Source organism: Ranitomeya imitator, chromosome 7, assembly GCF_032444005.1.
Source record: "Ranitomeya imitator isolate aRanImi1 chromosome 7, aRanImi1.pri, whole genome shotgun sequence".
Classification (NCBI taxonomy): domain Eukaryota; kingdom Metazoa; phylum Chordata; class Amphibia; order Anura; family Dendrobatidae; genus Ranitomeya; species Ranitomeya imitator.
In genome coordinates, this window is record NC_091288.1 from 177,565,600 (window position 1) to 177,572,786 (window position 7,187).

Sequence of the window (7,187 nt, forward strand, 5' to 3'; positions counted from 1 at the left end):
AATTTATAGGCGTCTCAATAGTCTTTTTCTTCTATCGTTCTGATGTCAGACTGAAGGAATGTGCTTTGTACTTTCTCAATGTTGTGTATTAGTAAAAGCCATTTCAGGAGTCATTATACTGGGATTTTTTATGTCTGTACATACAGACACATAGATAGATGATTGTACCTGTAGTATTGTGTGACTAAAGGGGCCGCTGAGCCCCCCGGTACTAGTGGTGTGACACATCCGCCACAGTACTGTGACTTCTCTTGCTGCGCCTCATTGTTGCCTTGGTTTCTATAGGGTATGAACACCCTTCTCTGTAAAATCGCTGAGAGATTATCATAAACGAGGGTTACTAAGAACAGTCTGACGAACACACCGTCATCTTCACGGCTTCGGGGCAACAAACAGGGAAGGAAGTGAGCAGGATGTGACGACTGCCGTTTCGCGTGAAACGGCCGTCCTCACATCCTGCTCACCTCCTTCCCTGTTTGTTGCCCCGAAGCCGTGAAGATGACGGTGTCTTTGTATACTTTCTAAATAAAGGATTCAGACTACACCTGGACCGGTGAGTGTTGCCTGTTGTGAATTCTGTGGCTGAATTCACTCCTGTGGTCACAAGTGGTACTGCAGCTTCTGAGCTTCCTCCCTCAGGTGTTCTGGTGAGCTCCTTGGCTGCTTTGTTATTTAACTCCACCTGATTCTGTCTTCCTTGCTCCTTGTCAATGTTCCAGTGTTGGACCTGAGCTTCTGGATCTTTCCTGTGGCCTGCTGCTCTGCTTAGATAAGTGCTTCTTTGCTTTTGTTGCTACTTTTTCTGTCCAGCTTGTCTATTCGTTTTTGCTGGAAGCTCTGAGACGCAAAGGGTGCACCGCCGTGCCGTTAGTTCGACACGGTGGGTCTTTTTGCCCCCTTTGCGTGGTTTTTTGCTTTAGGGTTTTTTGTAGACTGCAAAGTTCTCTTTGCTATCCTCGCTCTATCTAGAATATCGGGCCTCACTTTGCTGAATCTATTTCATCCCTACGTTTGTCTTTTCATCTTGCTAACAGTCATTATATGTGGGGGGCTGCCTTTTCCTTTGGGGTATTTCTCTGAGGCAAGTCAGGCTTGTTTTTCTATCTTCAGGCTAGTCAGCTCCTCAGGCTGTGCCGAGTTGTATAGGTAGTGACAGGCGCAATCCACAGCTGCCTTTAGTTGTGTTTAGGATAGGTTCAGGTATTGCGGTCTACAGAGATTCCACGTCTCAGAGCTCGTTCTATTGTTTTTGGGTTATTGTCAGATCACTGTATGTGCTCTGATTGCTGGCACACTGTGTCACTGGATTGCCTACATAACAGTACAAGGAGCCAACTAATGATTCTCAATAGAGGGAAAAAAAGAAGTTCTGACATCATTTTTTTTTCTCAGCTCTGTGTTCAGCCTTTTTTTTTCCCCTAGACATTTGGGTGTTTCAGGACACAGGTGTGGACATGGATATTCAGGGTCTGTGCTCTTCAATGGATAATCTCGTTACAAATGTACAAAGGATTCAAGATACTATTGATCAGAAATCTATGTTAGAACCAAGAATTCCTATTCCTGATTTGTTTTTTGGTGATAGAACTAAGTTTCTTAATTTCAAAAATAATTGTAAGCTATTTCTGGCCTTGAAACCTCATTCTTCTGGTAATCCTATTCAACAGGTTTTGATTATTATTTCTTTTTTGCGCGGCGACCCTCAGGACTGGGCATTTTCTCTTGCGCCAGGAGACCCTGCATTGAGTAATGTCAATGCTTTTTTCCTGGCGCTCGGATTGCTTTACGATGAGCCTAATTCAGTGGATCAGGCTGAGAAAAATTTGCTGGCTTTGTGCCAGGGTCAGGACGATATAGAAGTATATTGTCAGAAATTTAGGAAGTGGTCAGTACTCACTCTGTGGAATGAATCTGCGCTGGCAGCTTTGTTCAGAAAGGGTCTCTCTGAGGCTCTTAAGGATGTCATGGTGGGTTTTCCTATGCCTGCTGGTTTGAATGAGTCTATGTCTTTGGCCATTCAGATCGGTCGACGCTTGCGCGAGCGTAAATCTGTGCACCATTTGGCGGTATTGTCTAAGATTAAACCTGAGCCTATGCAGTGCGATAGGACTATGACCAGAGTTGAACGGCAAGAACACAGACGTCTGAATGGTCTGTGTTTCTACTGTGGTGATTCCACTCATGCTATTTCTGATTGTCCTAAGCGCACTAAGCGGTCCGCTAGGTCTGCCGTCATTGGTACTGTACAGTCCAAATTCCTTCTGTCCATTACCTTGATATGCTCTTTGTCATCGTATTCTGTCATGGCGTTTGTGGATTCAGGCGCTGCCCTGAATCTGATGGATTTGGATTATGCTAAACGTTGTGGGTTTTTCTTGGAGCCTTTGCGGTGTCCTATTCCATTGAGAGGAATTGATGCTACACCTTTGGCCAAGAATAAACCTCAGTACTGGACCCAGCTGACCATGTACATGGCTCCTGCACATCAGGAAGTTATTCGCTTTCTGGTGCTACATAATCTGCATGATGTGGTCGTGTTGGGGTTGCCATGGCTGCAAACCCATAATCCAGTATTGGATTGGAACTCTATGTCGGTATCCAGCTGGGGTTGTCAGGGGGTACATGGTGATGTTCCATTTTTGTCTATTTCGTCATCCACTCCTTCTGAGGTCCCAGAGTTCTTGTCTGATTATCAGGATGTATTTGAAGAGCCCAAGTCCGATGCCCTACCTCCGCATAGGGATTGTGATTGTGCTATCAATTTGATTCCTGGTAGTAAATTCCCTAAAGGTCGATTATTTAATTTATCCGTGCCTGAACACGCCGCTATGCGCAGTTATGTGAAGGAATCCCTGGAGAAGGGACATATTCGCCCGTCGTCATCACCACTGGGAGCAGGGTTCTTTTTTGTAGCCAAGAAGGATGGTTCGCTGAGACCGTGTATTGATTACCGCCTTCTTAATAAGATCACTGTTAAATTTCAGTATCCCTTGCCATTGTTATCTGACTTGTTTGCTCGGATTAAGGGGGCTAGTTGGTTCACTAAGATAGATCTTCGTGGTGCGTATAATCTGGTGAGAATCAGGCAAGGAGATGAATGGAAAACTGCATTTAATACGCCCGAGGGTCATTTTGAGTATCTAGTGATGCCGTTCGGACTTGCCAATGCTCCATCTGTGTTTCAGTCTTTTATGCATGACATCTTCCGTGAGTATCTGGATAAATTCCTGATTGTTTACTTGGATGACATTTTGATCTTCTCAGATGATTGGGACTCTCATGTGAAGCAGGTCAGAATGGTTTTCCAGGTCCTGCGTGCTAATTCTTTGTTTGTGAAGGGATCAAAGTGTCTCTTCGGTGTGCAGAAAGTTTCATTTTTGGGGTTCATCTTTTCCCCTTCTACTATCGAGATGGATCCGGTTAAGGTCCAAGCCATCCAGGATTGGACTCAGCCGACATCTCTGAAAAGTCTGCAAAAATTCCTGGGCTTTGCTAATTTTTATCGTCGCTTCATCTGTAATTTTTCTAGCATTGCCAAACCATTGACCGATTTGACCAAGAAGGGTGCTGATTTGGTTAATTGGTCTTCTGCTGCTGTGGAAGCTTTTCAGGAGTTGAAGCATCGTTTTTGTTCTGCCCCTGTGTTGTGTCAACCAGATGTTTCTCTTCCGTTCCAGGTCGAGGTTGATGCTTCTGAGATTGGAGCAGGGGCGGTTTTGTCACAGAGAGGTTCTGGTTGCTCAGTGTTGAAACCATGTGCTTTCTTTTCCAGGAAGTTTTCGGCTGCTGAGCGTAATTATGATGTGGGCAATCGAGAGTTGCTGGCCATGAAGTGGGCATTCGAGGAATGGCGTCATTGGCTTGAAGGAGCTAAGCATCGCGTGGTGGTATTGACTGATCATAAGAACCTTACTTATCTCGAGTCTGCCAAGCGCTTGAATCCTAGACAGGCCCGTTGGTCGTTATTTTTTGCCCGCTTCGATTTTGTGATTTCGTACCTTCCGGGCTCTAAAAATGTGAAGGCGGATGCTCTGTCTAGGAGTTTTGTGCCCGACTCTCCGGGTTCATCTGAGCCGGCGAGTATCCTCAAGGAAGGAGTCATTGTGTCTGCCATCTCCCCTGATTTGCGGCGAGTGTTGCAAAAATTTCAGGCGAATAAACCTGATCGTTGTCCGGTGGAGAAACTGTTCGTCCCTGATAGGTGGACTACTAAAGTTATCTCTGAACTTCATTGTTCGGTGTTGGCTGGTCATCCTGGAATATTTGGTACCAGAGAGTTAGTGGCTAGATCCTTCTGGTGGCCATCTCTGTCACGGGATGTACGTACTTTTGTGCAGTCCTGTGGGATTTGTGCTAGGGCTAAGCCCTGCTGTTCACGTGCCAGTGGGTTGCTTTTGCCCTTGCCGGTCCCAAAGAGGCCTTGGACACATATTTCGATGGATTTCATTTCTGACCTTCCCGTTTCTCAAAAGATGTCAGTCATTTGGGTGGTCTGTGATCGCTTTTCTAAAATGGTCCATCTGGTGCCCTTGGTTAAGTTGCCTTCCTCCTCTGATTTGGTGCCTTTGTTCTTCCAGCATGTGGTTCGTTTGCATGGCATTCCTGAGAATATTGTTTCTGACAGAGGTTCCCAGTTTGTTTCGGGGTTTTGGCGAGCCTTTTGTGGTAGGATGGGCATTGACCTGTCTTTTTCCTCGGCTTTCCATCCTCAGACTAATGGCCAGACCGAACGAACCAATCAGATCTTGGAGACATATCTGAGATGTTTTGTTTCTGCAGACCAGAATGATTGGGTGTCCTTTTTGCCGTTGGCTGAGTTCGCCCTTAATAATCGGGCCAGCTCGGCTACCTTGGTCTCTCCATTTTTCTGCAATTCTGGGTTCCATCCTCGTTTCTCTTCAGGACAGGTTGAGTCTTCGGACTGTCCTGGTGTGGATTCTGTGGTGGACAGGTTGCAGCAGATCTGGACTCAGGTAGTGGACAATTTGACCTTGTCCCAGGAGAAGGCTCAACTTTTCGCTAATCGCAGACGCCGTGTGGGTCCCCGACTTCGTGTTGGGGATCTGGTTTGGTTATCTTCTCGTCATATTCCTATGAAGGTTTCCTCTCCTAAATTTAAACCTCGTTTTATTGGTCCGTATAGGATTTCTGAGATTCTCAATCCTGTGTCTTTTCGTCTGACCCTCCCAGACTCCTTTTCCATACATAATGTATTCCATAGGTCGTTGTTGCGGAGATACGTGGCACCTATGGTTCCATCTGTTGAGCCTCCTGCCCCGGTTTTGGTGGAGGGGGAATTGGAGTATATTGTGGAGAAAATTTTGGATTCTCGTGTTTCTAGACGGAGACTCCAGTATCTGGTTAAATGGAAGGGTTATGCTCAGGAAGATAATTCCTGGGTTTTTGCCTCTGATGTCCATGCTCCAGATCTTGTTCGTGCCTTTCATGTGGCTCATCCTGGTCGGCCTGGGGGCTCTGGTGAGGGTTCGGTGACCCCTCCTCAAGGGGGGGGTACTGTTGTGAATTCTGTGGCTGAATTCACTCCTGTGGTCACAAGTGGTACTGCAGCTTCTGAGCTTCCTCCCTCAGGTGTTCTGGTGAGCTCGTTGGCTGCTTTGTTATTTAACTCCACCTGATTCTGTCTTCCTTGCTCCTTGTCAATGTTCCAGTGTTGGACCTGAGCTTCTGGATCTTTCCTGTGGCCTGCTGCTCTGCTTAGATAAGTGCTTCTTTGCTTTTGTTGCTACTTTTTCTGTCCAGCTTGTCTATTCGTTTTTGCTGGAAGCTCTGAGACGCAAAGGGTGCACCGCCGTGCCGTTAGTTCGGCACGGTGGGTCTTTTTGCCCCCTTTGCGTGGTTTTTTGCTTTAGGGTTTTTTGTAGACTGCAAAGTTCTCTTTGCTATCCTCGCTCTATCTAGAATATCGGGCCTCACTTTGCTGAATCTATTTCATCCCTACGTTTGTCTTTTCATCTTGCTAACAGTCATTATATGTGGGGGGCTGCCTTTTCCTTTGGGGTATTTCTCTGAGGCAAGTCAGGCTTGTTTTTCTATCTTCAGGCTAGTCAGCTCCTCAGGCTGTGCCGAGTTGTATAGGTAGTGACAGGCGCAATCCACAGCTGCCTTTAGTTGTGTTTAGGATAGGTTCAGGTATTGCGGTCTACAGAGATTCCACGTCTCAGAGCTCGTTCTATTGTTTTTTGGGTTATTGTCAGATCACTGTATGTGCTCTGATTGCTGGCACACTGTGTCACTGGATTGCCTACATAACAGTTGCCGCTTTGTTCTGTATGCTGCCATTGGTTTTGAACCTGTTTCCATGCGGGCACCTCTACCCGGACATCGGGCTCCTGTGCAATATAACATGCTTTTAATTTACCGCGGCTGATCCTGGACTGTCGCACAGCTGTGCGGCTTTTTTGTTTCTAGACCGATAGAACAGTCTGACGAACACCTGACGAACGAGCAAAATTATTTTCTCCAGCGCTAAAGATCATCATCCTCAGTGACTCACTGCACTACCAAGAACAATGGCCGCCAATTAACAGGTCACTCAGTACACGTCATTTTACGGTGGTCTGACCGGGTAAGTACGCTATTATATAACCACCGACGCTTCATATACAGGCCAGACACATCCACTTATCTTTTTTGGGCCATTCATCTTCTAAACCTGGAAATACACTAGGGTCCCAAGAATCAAAGCTCATAAACAAAAGGTTTCTTTTTTTTTGCCCCTAGCAACCAATCAGTATTTTCACTTTACTGGCATAGCAACACATCACAATTGCTATTTCGCTGCATGTGATGTGTTTAGGTTAAATGGTGCTGTCTCAGGGGTCACTTTCTGTATAAATATCTTAATCCGTCGATATCCACTCCTTATTGACCAGGCGATTTGTCATTACACAGGATAGGTCATCAAAACGAGATCAGTGGGGATTCTACACCCGGCCCCCGATATGATGAGCTCTGGTTCCTATTCATTGAATGGAGTGGCGCTCTGCAGCTCCGTAAAAATCTTCTCATCTCATTTTTCCATACTGCCCCATAGTGATGAGCGAACGTGCTCGGACAAGGTGTTATCTGAGCATGCTCGAGTGCTAACTGAGTTTCTTCGGCGTGCTTGAATAATATGTTCAAGTCCCCACGGCTGCATGTCTCGCGGCTGTTAGACAATCGCAACA